Source organism: Eptesicus fuscus, chromosome 10, assembly GCF_027574615.1.
Source record: "Eptesicus fuscus isolate TK198812 chromosome 10, DD_ASM_mEF_20220401, whole genome shotgun sequence".
In the NCBI taxonomy this organism is placed as follows: domain Eukaryota; kingdom Metazoa; phylum Chordata; class Mammalia; order Chiroptera; family Vespertilionidae; genus Eptesicus; species Eptesicus fuscus.
The window spans coordinates 13,667,703-13,686,073 of record NC_072482.1 but is presented as its reverse complement, the minus strand read 5'-3'; the positions used below and the strand labels follow the sequence as shown (position 1 = coordinate 13,686,073).

General features: G+C 54.4%; 1 long non-coding RNA gene across 2 annotated transcripts in view; it reads left to right on the top strand.

Moving 5' to 3' along the window:
* Nucleotides 1-15,145, top strand: part of LOC114226955 (uncharacterized) — a 31,805-nt gene extending 16,660 nt beyond the window's left edge. The window contains exons 3-5 of one of the 2 annotated variants that reach the window (XR_003613046.2): nt 13,664-13,812; nt 14,612-14,719; nt 15,003-15,145. This is a non-coding gene — a long non-coding RNA (uncharacterized LOC114226955). The remainder of the gene's footprint in view (nt 1-13,663; nt 13,813-14,611; nt 14,720-15,002) is intronic. The other variant, XR_008557302.1, reaches the window with a different exon arrangement.
* The last annotated feature ends 3,226 nt before the right edge of the window (nt 15,146-18,371 follow it).

The window sequence follows — 18,371 nt, the reverse complement described above, 5'->3', positions numbered from 1 at the left end:
GCTGGGTGGACATCACAGGTGAGCAGTGGTGCAACTCAGGAGCTCCCCCTCCGAAGGGGAGACAGCCCCTGCCCACGGACCACTCCCAGCCCGAGGGGGAGGGCAGAGCCCGGGCCCTCGGGAGTTAGCAGTCTGATGGGAGAGACAGTCCTGTTCTCAGGGAGCCTCCTGCCCGATGGAGGGGACACAGGGGCTGTGTCAGCTGAGCGTGGTGGAGGCGGTGGCTGGATCCCCTCCCCTGTCCTCTCCTCCAGTGTAAGGCCTCCAGGTCACTCAGGACAGATCCTTTGGAGGATCCCTTCCCCAGACACTGGGGGGCCCGGCAGGTGGTCACTAGGGTGTGACCACCACACGCCGTAGGGCGGGGCTGCCAGAGCCCAAGTGCAGACAGACAGCGGCGTCCCTGTGTCTGAGCCCGTCCTCGGGGCTGGGTCCAGCAGAGGGAGCTGACAGCCAGCAGGAGCTGAGGCAAACTGTCCCTGACCCCTGAGATGGCCTTGAGGAGCTCCCGCTGCCCCCCGCCCCCCGCCCCGGGGTGGGGCATTCACCCCATGGCTGGCACTGGAGTGGCAGCAGCATAGCCGGGGGCCCAGGTCCCCTCAGCCCACCTGACAGCTGGTGCTGCCCCACAGAGACCCCTCCACAGGATCACAGATTCTACCCTCTTCCAACGAGGCCTAGAACGTTCTTCCCACTGTCCCCAGGGTAGGCAGTAATGCAAGGGGGTGAGTGCTGCTCCCTTGCTGCTAGTTCTATGACTCCAGGCAAGTTACATAATCTCTCTGGGCCTCGGTTTCTTACCTGTGAAATGGGCTGCTGCAGTGATAGTGCGTGAAAGTCGCCTGGCACCTAGTCGGTGCCCAGTTAGGGCAGCTTCCCTTCGCCTCATTCCATTCCTCTTTGCTTCATTCTGGGGATGTCTCCCCAAGCTGAGGCTGAAAAGCTGGGGGTGGGAGAGTGTGCTGGAGTGAAAGCCAGCCCAGGGTCAGGTGGCATGAGCCAGGGCAGCTTCCTTAGGAGATGAGAGTCGCGTGGCGTTTGGGGAGATGCTCCCTCTCAGCCCCTAACACAGACACAGCGAACTGCAGCCAGAATGAGGTGTCCCTGAGGGGGTAAGGGGCACGACCCCACCGGCTCTCTACTTGTCATCCTGCCTCGCAGCTCTTCCCTTCACGTGCTCCCGGGGCTGCATGTCAGCCCCCAGCAGGACTTACTGGCCTCCTGCCACCCCATCTGTGCGGAGGCCTCTTTGGGGTATGTAGGTCTCTGGGGGGGCCCTCCCTCTCCTGCTCAGCGTCATTCACTCAGTACTTAGGACGTGCCAGGCTTTGTTTTAGGCACTAAGGAGACAGCGGTGAGCAAAAGTGACAGAGGGCCTGACCTCACAGAGCTGGCATTCTAGTGGAGGGTTAAAATATTAAACGGAGTAAGTATATTAGAGGGTGGTAAGTGTTCTACAGGAAAATAAAGAAGGGGTGAACAATAGGAGTGTGGGTATAAGGGAGTGAGAAATTTTAATAGGGAGGTCAGGCAAGGCCACACTGAGAAGGTAACATTTAAGAAAAGACCTGAAAGGGGAGCGGTGTGCATAACCGGGGGGGAACATTCCATGAGAGATAACAGCACGTGCAAAGGCCCTGGGGTGGAAGCAGAGCTGGCTTTTTTGAGGGACAGCAGAGCAGCCAGCATAGGATGAGAGAAAGAGTAGTAACAGATGAGGGCAGAGAGGTAGGAGTAATACAGATGAGGCAGAGAGGTAGGAGTAGTAACAGATGAGGGCAGAGAGGTAGGAGTAGTAACAGATGAGGGCAGAGAGGTAGGAGTAGTACAGATGAGGGCAGAGAGGTAGGAGTAGTAACAGATGAGGGCAGAGAGGTAGGAGTAATACAGATGAGGCAGAGAGGTAGGAATAGTAACAGATGAGGGCAGAGAGGTAGGAGTAGTACAGATGAGGGCAGAGAGGTAGGAGGAATCCGATCCTGTAGGAGTTGGTTGGCCTCTGCCAGGACTTTGGCCACAGAGCAAACATGGGTGCAGAGAAGAATCTGGGGGCATTTTTTTTTTTTTACCCTGATGGGCAATGGGACGGTAAGGAAATGCCACCTGGTCTCTGCTACTTTTTCAAATACACCCAGAGAACCAGGCCTTTAAGATGGTGTGGCTGACAAGGCCTGGTCTACTCCTGTTCCACTGGGGTCTCCTGCCGGATGTCTGTGCTGGCTCCTGGCTGGCATTTCTGTGACAGAGCCACATTATACACCGAGTGGCCAGATTATTATGATCTCTGAACGCATAATAATCTGGCCACTCAGTGTATATCCTATATAATAAAAGGCTAATATGCAAATTGTCCCCTTGACCAGGAGTTCGACCAGCAGGCAGGCCGGCCAACCACCCATGTCCCCTCCCCCTGGCCAGGCTGGCCAGACCCACCCATGCACGAATTCATGCACCGGGCCTCTAATACACACACACACACACACACACACACACACACACACACACATACACACATGCACACACACGCACACGCACATTCTGAGTGGCCAGATTATTGTGCGTTCAGAGATCATAATAATCTGGCCACTCAGTGTATGTCTCCCCCCTCCCCCCAACACACACAGCACAGATACCCAGCCCCTTCCGGGGCTGAACTGTGTCAGGATTCCCACCTCCTGAAATTCCGTGTCTCCTCTGAGGTCCATCTCCTTCCTCCCTGAGCCACACAGGAGGAATGACCCCTTGTGGGGAGCTGCCTTACACCCCCACACAGGGCAGTGGGTTTGTGGATCTCAACCAAATGACCCCAACCTCGGGCAGTGGTGGGGGCTGTCCTAGAGCCGAGTAATAATACCAATGATAACAACGACAATGGCAGCAACTCACATTTATCAAGCGCAGACCGCGTGCCTGACTGTTCTCCTTCCTGAGAACAGCAGGACAGAGTGGGTGAGGGGCGGGGAGTGAGGCCCGTGGGCAGTGTGCTTATGGAACAATAGGAAGAACCTGGGCGGGGTTTGAGTCCTGGCTCTGCCTACCTCTCCTACCTCCTGTTCGCTTCCCTTTCAGATGTTTGAGGGCAGAAGTGATGCCTGTGGGCCACAGGCTCAGGCTGTGCCATCAGACCAAGGTTCTCCGTGTCTCAGAACCCAGAGCTGGCAGGACGGGCCGATCACTCCTGATAGAGGTTGTGAAATTGGCAGAGAGAAAACCTGCAGAAGCGGCCGCCCCACGGCCTCACGCGTGCAGCATTTACAACCAGCCATGGGGGTGGGGGGTGGGGGGGAGGGAGGCGCTAGGTCTTTTCGTGTCTCCTCCAGGGCAGGAGCCAGGTCGTATTCCGTTGTGTTCCCAGTGCCTAGTGCAGGGCCTGGCCCACAGCCTGCCCGGAACACGTGATTGGCCAAGGTGAACGGGTCCCTGCTCGTGTGGGCACCGGCTGCCTGTGGCTTTGTCGCTGTGAATGCTGGCTTCGCAGTGAGCCCAGGGAAGCAGGCCCGTGGGTGCCGGGCATCCTGGACTCCAGGAAAGGGCTTCACACGTTGGCAGGCGTCGAGAGGTGCAGGGCGGGATTGCGGCCCTTTCCACGCCAGGCCAGAGTGGAGGGAGGAGGGTGAGCTTCTGGCGGCGCTGGGGGTGGAGAGAGGGCTGAAAGTCCTTATTCAAAATCTGGTAAAGGGAGCTCTGGGCCTAATACCAGTGCCTGGCTCACCCCGCAGAGAGTAACGACGCTGAGGCAGGAGGAGCGCTGATCTCAGGGATGAAAACCTCGATGGCACTCTCTTTTGTCTTAGTGGGAGCCAGAAATAGGCCCGACTCTCTCCGCAAGGGGGACAGACCAAAGCCGAGCAGAGCGAGGCAGTCCCAGCAAAGACAGGCGGGATTAGGGAGGAACTGGCCACGTTCATGGGGCTGAAGTCTGGGGCCACAGGGAGTTTCCTCTCTGGAGCACAGACTCTGCTGTGAAGCGAGGACAGAACACCAGAGCGGGGCCGACCATGTTCTCGTGTTTAAAAGTGGGAAGAGTCTGGTTGGGAATGACAGACTTCCGAGCTTGAAGCCAATCGCCTGGGAGTGGATTATTAAGCATGCGTATCCCAGATAAGGAAGACAGACTGACCAGCAGACAGACCGACAGGTAGATAGCAGTAGAACCCTACTGCAGACAGGTAATTCCATATAGTCACAAACACGGAGAGGTGGGTTTTGTTTCCACCTGTTGGCAGGTGAAGAAACTGAGGTGTCAGCAATTTGTCCAAAGCCACACAACTAGCAACCGGCAGAACGGGGTCCCAGCTCTGCTGACCACATAGCCTGGAGTTCCTCTCCAGACTCCAACGGGTCTACTGAGAGCACAGGATGCCACGCCAACCTGCCTCAGCTCTCCTTCTCTCCGGGAGGCAGGGCCGCTGGAGGCGGCCGGGCGGGTTTCCACCAGGAGGGTGACACCCTGTTGGGTACCCTAGTGAGGCTGGCTCCCTGACAACAGTGGGCACAGCCTGTGGTCACAGCTGATGGATGGACACCTGGGATTCTCCAGGGACCTCGTCCTGGCCCCATCACCCTGGGCATTTTTGCCAATGGCTTGAATGGAGGCTTGAGAGGCTGCCTTCCCTGCTCGCAGATGACCCGCAGCCGGGAGGAACAGGCTCAGCAGCCCTAAGGGGATTCAAATCTGCCTGCCAATGCCTGTGACAATGGGCAAAACCAACGAGGGAGAGCAGCAGGAGCAGAAATGGCAAAGCCCAGCTCTGGGGTGGAAACAAAATCTAAGTCAAAAGGCACATGGGAGCTGATCCCACAGAGATGCTGGCACATGGATGGAATGGCTATGTGCAAAGGCAGTCCCAGCAGCACGGTCAGAGATGCTGCAAAGGGCTGGAAGCAACCGGAACGTCCACCAGCTGGGATGGGTGAACACCGTGGGTAGATACACAATGGAAGGCCACAAGCTGATACAAAGAACCAGGCAAGGACATACACTGAGAAGGAGAGTCCTCCCAGTGAGAGGGTTACGCAGAGAAGCCAGGCGCACGGCAGTAGGCTCTGACAGGGTGGACCGTGCTTCTCTTTGAGTCAGGAATGCGCATATATATTTATGCACAGATGATCTCCAAAGGATACACAAGAAGCCAAATAGGTGACTGGGATCTTGCTTTACATTGTATCTTTTGTGCTTTTATTTATGCCACATACATGTGTGTGTGTGTGTGTGTGTGTGTGTGTGTGTGTGTGTGTGTGTGTGTGTGTACATAGGGAGCAATGGACAGAGCAGACCTCATAAGAATTCTATTGGAAATAAAAAAAAAAAAACTAGACGTTTGGCTGACCATAAACTCAGTGAGAATTGTTTAAAAAGAAAAAAAAAAGCAACTGTAATCCGAGGTCCTATTAACAGGAGCATAGGACCCTGGCTGAAGGAGGTGTGTGTCCTGCTGCACTCTGAGCTGTTCAGGCTGTCCCCAGAGTGCAGGGCCTCTCTGAAGGAGCCACATTTGAGGAGAAACAGCTAGATCAGAACTGAGGGGACAACTTGGCTAGAGTGGAAGTGGAGTGGAGGGGGAAAACTTTATCGATAGACACGGAGGTGCTGAAGACATTGAGGGTCATTGAAGGGCTAGCATGCGGAAGCAGGAGGGACCTATTTTATTTAATTTTATTCTCTCCAAAGGAAAGAACTTGGATCAATAGTTGGAAAGGTACAAGGAGATGAATTTTGGCCCCAGGAAGACCTTTCTAATCATTAGGACTGAATAATATAATATAATAAATATAATTTGATTAACATAATAGAATAAACATATTATATAATTTAACGATATAATATCATAAGAAGTACTTTCTAATAATTAGTACAGGAATGAGCTCCATGTCACTGGATGTATTCAAGTACTCACTGATGACAGCTACTAGGATGCTGCGGAGGCATTCACAGAGCCTCTGGGACCTGTACTTTTGGCCTCACTATAGGCCTACTGAAGCTGAATCTCTGCAGTCAAAGTTGAGAAATCTGCTCTACTTATTTATTTTTCACCGCAGATGAAGATGATTGAACTACTTATACTCCAGTTCACAGTATGCCATCATGAATGGTCAGTTAAAAAAAAAACCTTTAATGTTACTTTTCTTTCTATTTTTTCCCTTCATTCCTGATTTCCGTTCCTACTCCCCACAATTTCCAAGCCCCTGCCCCCAGACCCTCATTCTACACACTTGCTTACATAGGTCTTGAGATATGCATCTTCTTTGTGTAGTGGGCTGTGTTGTTTTCTGCATGTTTTATAACTATATAAATGATTTTATGCTGTCACTCTCCTGTTTCTCACTTTACAAAATATGTATTTTATTGATTTTTAGAGAGAGAGGAAGGGAGAGGGATAGAGAGATAGAAACATCAATGAGAGAGAAATATCATCGATCGACTGCATCCTGCACGCCCCCCACAGGGGATCGAGCCCACAACCCAGGCATGTGCTCTGACCGGAAATCAAACTGGTAGCCTCTTGGTTCCTGGCTCAATGCTCAACTGCTGAGCTACACCGGCCAGGCATGTTTTTCAGTTTTTTCATTCACTACTGCTGCTGAGATCTGTGCATCCTTGTATGATCACCTGGCTTGTTCCTAACGGCTACTTGGAAGGAAGCCACAGCATCTTACTTATCCATTCCCCCAGGTATGGACACTAAGGCTGCCTCCAACTCCCCACTACCCTAAACGTGGTCGTCATGGGCACCCTGTACATGGCCTCTTTCTGCCTAGTAGAATCATTTTTGCAGGCTATATACCCATTTGTGGGGTTCTGGGATGCAGGGTGTATCCATAATTAGTTTCACTAAATACAGCCAGATGACTGCTCTTGGAATGGATATGCAGGCATACCTTGTTTATTGCGCTTTGCTTTCTCATGCTTCATAGATGTTACATTTTGCAAATTGAAGGCAAGCACAACTATTCCGACGCCCTTTATGGCGATGCTCGTTTTATTGTGCTTGTCTAGAACTGTACCACAGCCTCCGAGGTGTGCCTGGGTTAGCTTATCCTCCTACCTGCAGGGCACAGAGTCTCATCTTCCCACGTCGGGTATAATCCACCTCTCTAATTTGTTCCACTCCGTTGGGTGTGGAGAGGTATCCTGTTGTTTGAAGTATGCACCTCTCTCCATCTCTCTGATGACTAGTGAACTTGCGTATCTCTTCATATACTTGGCCGTGGCACTTCCTTTTTTGTGACATGTCTGTTCATATTTTTTGGGGGGGTCATTTTTTCCTATTGGATTTCCTGTCCCATTCTTCTTGATTAACAGGAGTTCCTTGACTAGTTCAAGTTTTAATCCCTGGCAGGTTTTGAAGTTGTGAATGTCTTCTCCCTGTCTGAGACTTCCATCTTAGCAGGGGTGCCAAGCCTCAGCCAGGTTCGGGAAGCCCCAGGGTGGACACATCCACCTGAGCGCATTTCCAGTTCTGCCCGCGTGCCTTTAATATTCTTGGGCTTCCTTAGCGGTTTCCTTGCCACTTTTGTGAGGAAAGCAGAGGCCTCAGGAGGGGTGGAGGCCGGGAGCCGTTGTGAATGTGGATGTGGAGTTGGGGCACCCCCTGCACCTTGACCATCTCTAGCCGTGTGCTGCGTTGTGGAGATAGTCCTGTGACATGGCCCACACAGGCTGTGAGATCCTTCTGGGGGTGATGCACAGTTCAGTTGGATAGAGTCTAGAATATCTTATTGTTCAGAAAAGATAGTCAATCCCCTGGAATTTGCTCATCATAGAAGCTTAACTCTTTTATCTCTGTGAAAGTTTCAAAATTTGCCTGCAAATTTTTTTAACATTCCTCACTTTAAGAGGTACCAGGGAGAGGTCTGTGAATCTGGGGTGGCTTTAGTCACTTCCTTGTGCTCAGTAGAATTTAGTAGAAGTGATGCTGCCTGACAGCTGAGGCTAGGTCAGAGAAGGCCCTGCATCTTCGGCCTCACTGCTTCGGGACCCTCAGCCTGAAAGAAGCCAACTGCCATGGAGGATGTCCAAGAACCCTGAGATGCCATGCGGGAAAGGGCATACAGAGGTGCTTGGTCAACAGCACCAGCTGGGCTCCCAGCCAATGACCAGCAGCAACTGCCAGCAGTGTGAGGGAGCTGTCGTGGATGCCCAGCCCCAGCTGACCTCTGACAGCAACTGTATGAGAGACATGGAGTGAGAACGGCCCAGCCGAGCCCTTCCTAAATTCCTAACCCACAAGATCATAAGACAACAAAATTGTTATTTATATCACCAAATTCTGGGGTAATTTTTAATGCAGCAATAGTAATCACAGCAATCTCTTGGAATATAGCAAGTGTAGTTACTTTAAATCTTTCCTGGTAACTCTAATGCATGCAGCCTTTATGGGTCTGTTTCTATTGTCTATTGTTTCTGATGTTTTAAAAATTAGGTTACCTGACTCCTCATGTATGTGGGCATTTTCGATTATGTGTTGGACATTGTATTTAAGGACTTGCTCATAGAAATAATCTGAGGCCTAGAATGACGATACCTTCCTTCAAAGAGGATTCACATTGTACCTGACAGATGTCTGGGTCACTAATAGTACAGAATCCCCAACTTCAATTTTAAGGGCTCAGTGATTGAAAATTGAGCCATCTACTTCTGATCCTTAACTTCTAGGATACAGACCTTTGGGGGTGTTTCCTAAAAAAGAGAGAGTTCACTAAGTCCCATCCCTTGATAAGGCCGGAACTCCAATCCATGTCCTGTTTCTTGGACTCTTAGCTGACCCCCTCTGAATGGGCAAACACCCTCAGGGGGAAACTGTCCCAAATGCCACTCTTTCTTCCCTAGGTCTTAGACATGACCCAGAAATGCTTCACTCTCTTGTTAGCTCCCTGAGGCCTTCAGACATATTTTTAAAATATTTTCTCCAGCTGTTCTAGTTGTCCTCAGTAGGAGCATTGGCCTAAATCACTTAGTCTGCCATTATTAACTCTCATTTACTTAATTTTTAAATGTCAAAACCATAAAGAAGTATGAAATCATGTTCTTTAAAAAATCCTTGTAAAAAATGCATCACAGTCTCAAACCTTCTTAAACTGAGATTGTCCATAATCCAGCTTCCCACTGAACACTCAGGGTCCCATGAAGAATACCCCCTGCTGTTTGTAACTGGACCACAGTGACGGCCCTGGGAGCTGGGGTGTGCCATTTCCCTTGCCTTCTCCCAATTTAGTTTTTCAGTTCTTCGGTTTACTTTTTGTTTGTGTCTTCACCACCTGAGACCTTCTGCTGTCCAAGAGACTATCCTTAATAACCTATTTCCCATTCTGATTTTATTCCTTTAGTACACGTGTAAGTTAGATAACCAAGCATACGAGCACAGTAAGGTAAGAGCAGATTCAGGTGGGGGGGAACCAACGAGTGAAGTTCTAAAGTTTGTCAGACACTTGTCTGGAACAGCTTTACTCTTCTCAGAAGCCTCTGGATCTCAGCTCTCAGCCCGGATGGTAGTTGCCCTGACTTCAGGACCCGCACCGGAAGCAGGGAGTCTGGGGGCACGAGCAGTGCCCTAGAGCAATCAGGGGCTTTGGCCAGCCCTAGGCTGCCTTCTCTTTGTTTCTGAGGCCCCACCCTGTCTCCTGGCCAAGGAGGCTCAAGAAACCTTGGCAGAGAACACTGTTCCCTGCTGCCCTGCGGAGACGACCACTTCATGGAGCTCAAGGGAGGAAGGAGGAGGAACGTGAAAAGAAAGGTCCTCTTTCAGGCTTAAGATGATGTGGAGTGGCTGCCCCGTGGCCTGCCAAGAGCTGACTCACCGGGCTGGGACAAGGCACTACAGGTGCACTCAGGCCGGCAGACAATAGGCGCCTGTTGCAACAGCTCCACACCCGAGACAGACCACCGTGGTCAGGTGGAGACAGTTTCTGAGGGGGTGCGAGGGCTGGAAGGGCCGGCAAGAGAAGGTGTCCTTGTTCAGCCTCCCCAGGACCTGGCTCTGAGCACTGACAACCGTGGGGACCCTGTGAGTTCATGGCCAAGGAACGGGAGCACTGGACCGTGCGTCCAGGGACCTGGTGTGGGGTGACCCCTAACGTGGGCCTCACTCTTAATCTCCCAGCTCTGAAGTTCTGGTTCTAACTGCCGCTGGTTCGCTCCGTGACCTCAGAGAAGGGGCGCACACATTCCGAGCCTCGTTGGACCCCGCTCTGGGTGAACCCTTTGCCTTCAGTAACCCTTTAAATCTTTACTGTCCTTTGAAGTTGGTATTGTTATTAGTCCCGCTTTACAGATGAGGAAACTGAGGCACAGATGGTTGCCTCGGAGAGCTGGGTTTCGAAGCCAGAGCCCTGTAAAGCTGCAGCCCAGGCTAAGCCCCGCATCAGACTGCCACCCAAGTAGCCACCCACGTGACCCAATGCCCCGCATCTTGTCAAATACAAGGTCTGGGGGTCTGGCAGAGGCAATGGGGGAGGGGGGTGCTCAGAAGGCAGGGGAGACTGAGCAGCTCCTGGCATGGGAAGTGAGGGCTGGTACGGGTTGGGAGCTGAGGCTCGGATTCTTGGCTGAGTCCTGCATTCAGCGGATTGGGGGTAGGGTGGGAGGATGGGGAAGGATGCTTCCTTCCACCTGTCCGCAGCCTGGAAGAGTGACCCGGGACCCGCCAGGACTGGGTGCCCAGGCAGGCTGCTCCCTGCTCTGTCCATTGCCACTGTGTGGACTTGGGCCAGTTCTAAAGACTTTCTGGTCTCCAGTTTTCTTATCTGTAAGATGGGAACTATAATATGGACCTCCTGGGGTTGTTAACATAATGAGATCTAATAAACAAAGTGACTCATGGAGAGGCTTAGAACAGACCCAGTCCCTTCACCTTCTCTTCTCTGGGCTAAGGCCCCACTTTTCTGCCTTTCCTCAGAGGCCTCCCTGCTGGAGTCTCTGGTGTCACCTGTGGCCCAAACCACCCCTCCCCATGGGAGTTAATTCCCTGAGCAGCCAGATCCTTCTTACCTTGTCCCCTTGCCTCCTCTCCCCAGGAGAGGGCGGGGGGCATGTCCCACAGCCTATGTTCCTGGCTGCTCTGCCAGTGGGACCCCAGAGTGGGACCCATTGAGCTCTTTCTCTGTCTTTGCCCCGCTGCCAGGAGGTGACGTCTAAGATACCAGAGTTGAGTGTATGGAGACCCAGGTTCAAGGTGGGCTCCATCTCATTTAATGGTTGGATCAGCCATCAGCCCTCAGTGAACTTTCCAGTCTGAAAAGCAAGGTTGTTTGAGGTCAGCTCCCACCAGGGGCTCAGGGTGAGCTGAGCCGGTTCCAGCATCTGCACTCCCTGGGGAGGGAGGGGCGGATAAGCTGGGATGGAGGGATGGAGGGATGGAGGGATGGAGGGATTCAGGGAGAGCTGCCTCTATCTCCCTCCCTCCCTCTCTCCAGAGGCCTCCCAGGGTTCTTTTCCTGGGAAAAAAGCCGGCTGCCCTCCCTTGTCTGAGGACAGGGCCCCGATAAAGAATTAGGTGAGCAAACCCAGCTTGCATGCTAATCCCTCCCTGCTCTGGGCCAGCCAGAGAGAAGGCCAGCGTGAGGGCCCAGCTCCTGGCCCGGCCCCAGGAGCGTCATGTCTAGACCTCAGCTATCAAGGCAGCAAACGATTAGCCAATTAGCCGGGAGGAAAGCAGGTCTGGCTCCTGGGGACTCGGGGCTGCATGTCCCAAGAGAGAAGGGGCTTCTGGGAATGCTGCTTTCGGTGAACAGGGACCACTGTGGGCCATGCCCAGAGCCCACAGCCTACCCAGAGGCCTCTCTTGTCTGTCACTTACTAGTATAAGGAAGGGGACAGCAGGGCCCCGCATTCATACCCCAACCGGGCCTTCCGGGTGTGAGTCCTGTGATGGCAGAAAGGACTTGGCACATGGCCAGTGCTGGGTGAAGGTCAGCCACTGCCATTATCATTTTTGCTGTTATTGTTTCTACCATGTGTTAAGCATCTATGATGTGACATTATCTCTATGAAGTCGTATCATTAACCCCCCTTTAGGGACGGGGAGAAATTGAGAAGATTCCCACTCAGGTCTCTAAAACGTGATCTCTCAAATATTGCACTTTGCTCTGATTGTGCCAGCCTGGGTCCTCTGAGGCCCTTTGCCAATGGAGATGTTCTAACCCACCAAGGCCTGCTCAGTCAGGATTTCTTGGGAGGTGGGGACAACCCCAGGAATCTGCATTCTCAGTGAGCCCCCTACCATGACCTCTCTCGGGACTTTGATGTAGGAGATCTGAGAAACCCAGACCTAAGAGACCCTCGGCCCCCGCCCCCTCCCAGTGCACCCTCGAAGACGCTGGGCAGGGGAGCCCCACTCCTTTGAGGGGAGAAGAGTTCCCCTTAGCCACTTCTCCCTCGCACCCACTCAGGAGCAGGCAGTGCTTCTGGCCTCCCTCCAGAGGCCTGGCAATGGTGGGAGGGCAGGCAGGCGGGTGGGTGGCATCCCTGGCAGAGGCCTCACCAGCTCACCTCAGGCCAGGCTGGCAGCCCTGGACTCTGGCCTCATGGATCGCTTCTCTGCATCCCTGACAGGGGAGGCCCCGAGAGGGCCCTTGGATGGTCTGAGGCCACTGCGATCCCAGGAGAGGGGAAACCCTCAGACGCACAGGTTCCCACACTTGGGCCACCCACGCCCGAAGGCAGCTCAGTCGGGTCTGTTTCTCATCAGCCTCTCTGGTCCTTGAGGAAACCGGGACCTGAGGCTGGCCAGCAGCCTTGTGGTTTTGGAAGTAAGAGGAGGCCAAGTCTTGCAGTTCAGGGCCTCTGCATTCATAAGCCTGCACGGGCACCGGTGCACACACGTGTGTGAATCGGCAGGCACACATGCAGCATGCAAACCCCACATGCACATGCCCTTGGGGCTCAGGCTGCAGGCCCGAGAGGGAGCCCTGGGCTCAGGGTGGCCTGTTGCAGACTTTGGCAGCCAGGGAGACAGGAGGGCCTGGTTTGAGAAGGCCTTACTCTGGCTGGGCTCCTCCCAGCTCCATACCTTCCTCCCAGCGGCTGCTTGGACAGGGACAGGGGAGGCCACTGGCTCTGGCATCAGCTCTGGAAGGGCTTCTAGGCCGATGAGGAGCCTCGTGAGGTAGGCGGAGCCTCCATGGTGAGGCCTGCCTGTCCCTGTTCCCACAGGGAAGGACACGGCTGGCGTTGAAGGAGCACCAGCTCACGGCACTAGGCTTGCTGGGTGGGGGTCAGGCAGTCCCCTCTGGGTTAGACCTGCACTGACCACTGCATGGCGCCTCCTCCCAGGTTAACTTCAGACAGGAGCTGACTCCCGCAACAGGTTCCAGGCTGGGATCCTGCTGCCCTGGGCCAGGAGGTGAGGGCCTCAGGGGCCTGGGGCCTCGGACACAGTCCTGGTCCTCTGACCCTGCCCCTCCGGGGGCTGAGCCAAACTGACTCGGGGAAGGGTCACCCCACCCACTCTCCCCTTGGATTCGGGGACCCACAGGCTACCACCAGCTACAACAAGCTTCAAGATTTCTTTGAAGGTTGGGCCTTCCATCCCCAAGGTCAGCATGGTGCCTAGCACACAGTAGGTACTCAATACACACTGAGTGCCAATGCACCCCTGTTGCTCCCAATTCTTTCTTTCTATGTATTAAGTTTCTTTCCCCCTTTCTTTCCCTTCCTATGTCTCAGACCTGGGACGCCCCCTGCACTGCTGAGTCTGATTAGGACCCCGGGGAGAGGCATAACCTGAGCTTCGAGGGGCAAATCCCCACCCAATCCCTGGGATGAGGTCTGCTTCTCACCAGCCTCTCTGGGCCTTGAGGAAACTGAGGCTTGAAGTGGGCTAGTAGGATATTTACTTCCTGAGACAAACTTCCGGGGGGGGGGGGGTGTTGGATGCTGGGGAGGCCATTTGGGGGGATCAGTGCTTTCCTCGGGGTCATTACGGGCAGAGCTCCTGCCCACCACCTCCGACACTGGCACTCTGCCAGCCCTCAGCACCGCCCCCCCTTCCCAGTGTGAGGGCTGGCCTCCGTGGCACATGCAGGGCCCGGTGCTGACTGACAGTCTGGCTTGAGAGACGCCCACTCGGCACAGAGAGAGGACCACAGGCAGCAGGCCAGGGCTCGGGAGGCGGGCAGGCAGGGCCCATGGCCGTCACTTCTCTCCAAGACGGGCATTCAGCCCTGGGCCAGCAGCGGGCACACAGTGGGACTGTCACAGGGCACTCCGCAGGGTGAGGGGTGGGGGCAGCCTGAGGGTGTGTGGAAACAGCCCTAGGCTGTGGGCGAGCAGCGCGCAGTGGGGAGCTCAGCCTCTGGCCCAGACTGCCTGGGTCTGCACTTAGGACCGACCCTCCTGAGCCGAGAGGCGGGCAAACAGGCCTCTGTGCACAGGGAGGGGAGAGGCCCACCTGGGGAGCTGTTTCCAGAATTAAATGAGCTCCTCGATGTGAAACGTCAGCACGGTGCCTGGCACACAGCAACTATCCCATCTCACTGGCATCAGATATTAGGTGATAGTCTGGAGTGAAACTGAAACCACCCTGAACAGCTCTTCCTGCCTGTTGACATTTGGTTTTCTCCACTGGACTCTGAGCTCCCCAGGCCCTTATCTCTTATCCCTGTCACCTCTCAGGGACTCCAATACGCGCCGAAAGGATTAACATGGATGAGTGAAGTAGGGAGAGTAGGGTATCAAGAGAGACGTCCTGGAAGAGGCAGCACCTGGAGAGGCCCCTCAGAGGTGGGGGAGACCGCCCTGGGGAGGGGAGGCCTCTGGCTGGGCTGGCATCAGGCAGGCTCTCAAGGAGAGGGGCCGAGCAGGCCTCGGGGGCAGGCAGGAGGGGGCCGGAGGGAGACTGAGCTGGCTGGAGCCTCCCGCAGAGGTTGGACAGCCGAATCCCCTGTCCTGGGCCGCAGGGGCCTGGGGCTGGATGAAGGCTGCCCTGAGGTGAGGGTGGATGGGAAAAGGGCAGCAAGAGGCATCCGGAGCCTTCAGCTCACACCCATCTCCCTCCTCCACCCAGGCACCTGGGCCGTTTATGGAGCCTGCAATTCTGTTGTCACCGGGAGAAAAACCAGCCTCGCTCTACAGACCCCTCCACCAACCGGTGGAGAAACAAGTGTTGGAGATAAGACGATTTAAAACAAATAAACTTCCCTACGGACTTAAAAGAGGAAAAGATTGGGCGTTTTTTCTCCTTCTCTCCCCTTCCATCTCTTCCCCTCCCCGCCCTCTCTCTCTCCCTCTTGCTCCTTTCCTTTCCTCTCTCCTTCCCTCTTGTCCTCCTTCTGTCCTTTCTTTTCTTTTTTCTTCTGTCTTTATTAACAACCCACCCCCCAGATCAAAAAACAAAGCGAAACATAAGCAACCCCCCATCCTGGTGTCATCCTGTGCTGAGCACTCAGAACCTATAAAAGGTTTTATTGACCTAAAGACTCAATAAAGAGGTCATCATGTCCATTCCCTTGCCTCCTGTTGCAACTGCGTGCAGATCCCACAGGTGATGTCGGTTCCCTGCCCGTCCCCTCTGTCCAGCCATCAGGCAGCGCTCGGAGGGCTGTGATCCTGAGGCAGACTGTGAGCACTGAGCACTGAGCACGGAGCAGGCAAGGCTGTGGTAGAGCAAGTTGGACTGGGTGATGGGGAAAGTGTCACCGACGGAGTGGGGGGGGACAGCCCCACCCTCAGGAGCCCCAGTCTGAGGGGAGACATGGCCTCTGCTCTAAGAAACCCCCAATCTTAGGGAGCAGATAGATAACTGCACCACGGATAGGGTGGGTGGGCGACTGTATCGCACAGTGGGTGAGCAAGAATGAGTGTGCACACAGTGGGTGAGCAAAAATGAGTGTGCACATAGTGGGTGAGCAAGAATGAGTGTGAAGCCGTCAAACCCATGAGCAGCAGGGAAAACTGTCCTCTCAGTTTCCACTATTTCCTGTCTCTGGCCTGACTGACCCCCAGGGAGGGTCAGTGGAATCCAGTGTCCCCCTGGGGCCGGGGAGTCAGAGCTGGAGAAGCAGGAGGTCGGGAGAGGCCTGCAGAGTGGCTCTCTGGAGTCTGGAAGGCGAGTGACCACAGGAGATAAGTCCCTGCGATAAGGGGCAATCAAGCCACCTCATTTAGCGGAGCCTGGCCTCAGCCAAGCTGAGCCTCGCAGGGCCCAGGATGTGGTGGGGAGAGGGGGATGCAGGAACTCTTAGCCTGAGGCAGGGCTGCCCGGAGAGAGGCCCCAGGGGGACCTCATTAAGGAGATGGTGGAATGGAGGGGGGTGTGGTCTGGATTCCCAGCAGCTTCTTGGCTCCTCCCCTCCCCCCACCCCCCATCATCCTGAGTGTGAGCTGGCCGGCAGCAGGCACGTGCTCACTGAAGCTCCTATGACCCAGGGGCCAGCGGGAGGCTCCAGGGGAGGACGCGTGTGAGCCGCAGGCTGGTGGAGCTGGCTGTGGCCCCTTACAACAGGGGGATTCTCTCTGGGGCTGGGATGATGACCTGGGGTTGCCTGCATGCATTTGCTAAAGTCAACGTTGGAAAGACCCTTACTGTACAGAAGGGGCAACTGAGGCTCAAGGAGGGGAAGGGTCTTACTAGGTCACATAGCCGCTGAGCGTTTCCAACTCTCTTCCCTGCTCCAGGCTGCACAGGAACTGTGAGGTCATACTTCCACTCTGCTCTGTGCGGGTATACTCTTGCATGTGCATGGATGCTGGAGGCATGCTCCGCAGGCCCAGTGGCCGAAGCCCAGCCCTGTCCAGGCCCCGACCCTCTGGCCAGCTGAGGTGACTCACATGGGATGGCCCCCAGACTTCCAGGCGACACTCACTCATCACTCCATTAGCTGCTCTTCGACCGACAGTCCACAGGCAGTTGTTCTGGCCTGGCGCTCCCCTAGGCCCAGCAAGAGCATCAAGGACACAGCTCAGCTTACAGTCCTCAGGGACCTGTTGAGCTTGCAGCAGCTTCAGCCGGAGCACTATATAGACAGGCAGGCAGATTAGCTCGCAGGAAAATGGTGTTCAGCCTTCCCCAGGCAATGCCACAGAGAAACACTGGGGTTGCTGCAGCAGGGCATGGTCCAGGCCATCTTCCCTTCCAGAAGGGGGAGCAAAAGACATGGGGACAGCCAGCTGGGGGGAGGGGAGCAAGGACATAAATCAAAATGCCTGAAGTGAATATGAATAGGAACATACTTTATGCAAACATATTCAAATAGTCATGCAAATCTGCTCCAGGGTGGGGAGGACATATGCAAATCGGGTCTCTAGAAAGTCCTCACCACAAGACACTCTGTTCTAATGAATGGGACCCAGGGCTCCCCAAATATGTCCTTGCACAGAGCTTGGGTCCTCCTGCTCCACCAGTAAGTAAGTGCCCTCTACTTACATGATGTGGTCTGGCCCCCAGGTCACTCAGGGGCTGGGGCCAGGGCACAATACGGCCAATGCAGCACCCCACAGGGCCCAGCTTCCCTCTACCTGTGCCAGGCTGCACTGCTAAATGCCCTCTAAGCCGGCTTGGCTCAGTGGATAGAGCGTCAGCCTTCGGACTGAAGGGGCCAAGGGCACATGCCTGGGTTGCGGCTCGATCCCCAGTGCGGGGTGTGCGGGAGGCGGTCGATCAGTGATTCTCTCTCATCATTGATGTTTCTCTCTCTCTCTCTCCTTCTCTCTTCCTCTCTGAAATCAATAAACAAGTATATTTAAAAATTAATAAAAAAAAATAAATGCCCTCCAGCTCCTAACCACTGCCCTCCTCTCAGTGGCTGGCAAGTGTCTGTGGCTGCCCATCCCCCACTGCTGCACTTTCCACCCTAAGCCTGGCCCTAAGGAGGGCCAAGAGAGTGATCTCTCCATCAGAAAGATGGCCTTCTTCATGGGCCCTCCTGTTTCTCCCAGCAATGCCCAGCACACACAGGATGGGCAATAATAGGCGAATGATGGAGTAAATGAATGCACAAACGCACATTCAAATGCACGCTCACTTCCCTCTGGGAGCACGGTGCTTCTTGCTCAGTGTTTTTCACAGCTTCCTGTGTATCAGAGCTGAAGTGTTTGTGCTCTTTTCTCCTGTCCTTGACTGGCCCGAGCTTGCCACCGGCAGGAGTGCGTCCTCGTCATTGCCCTGGTCCTGGCACCGTCCATGGAGGACTCTTAAATGTTGGTTGAGTCAATGAGCACATACACGCATGGTTTATAAGTGTCTGTCCGCTCCCTCTCCCCCTTGCCAGACGGTGAGTGCCCGGACAGGCTCACTTTCTGTAGATCTCTGGACGTGGCACACAGTAGGCACTCACTACATGTTGGACAGATGGATGGGTGAATGGGGACCTCTGGGGTCTCTGACCTACTGATAGGTTTGTCTTTCTTATTAGAACCTGAGGGGCTGAACTCCCTG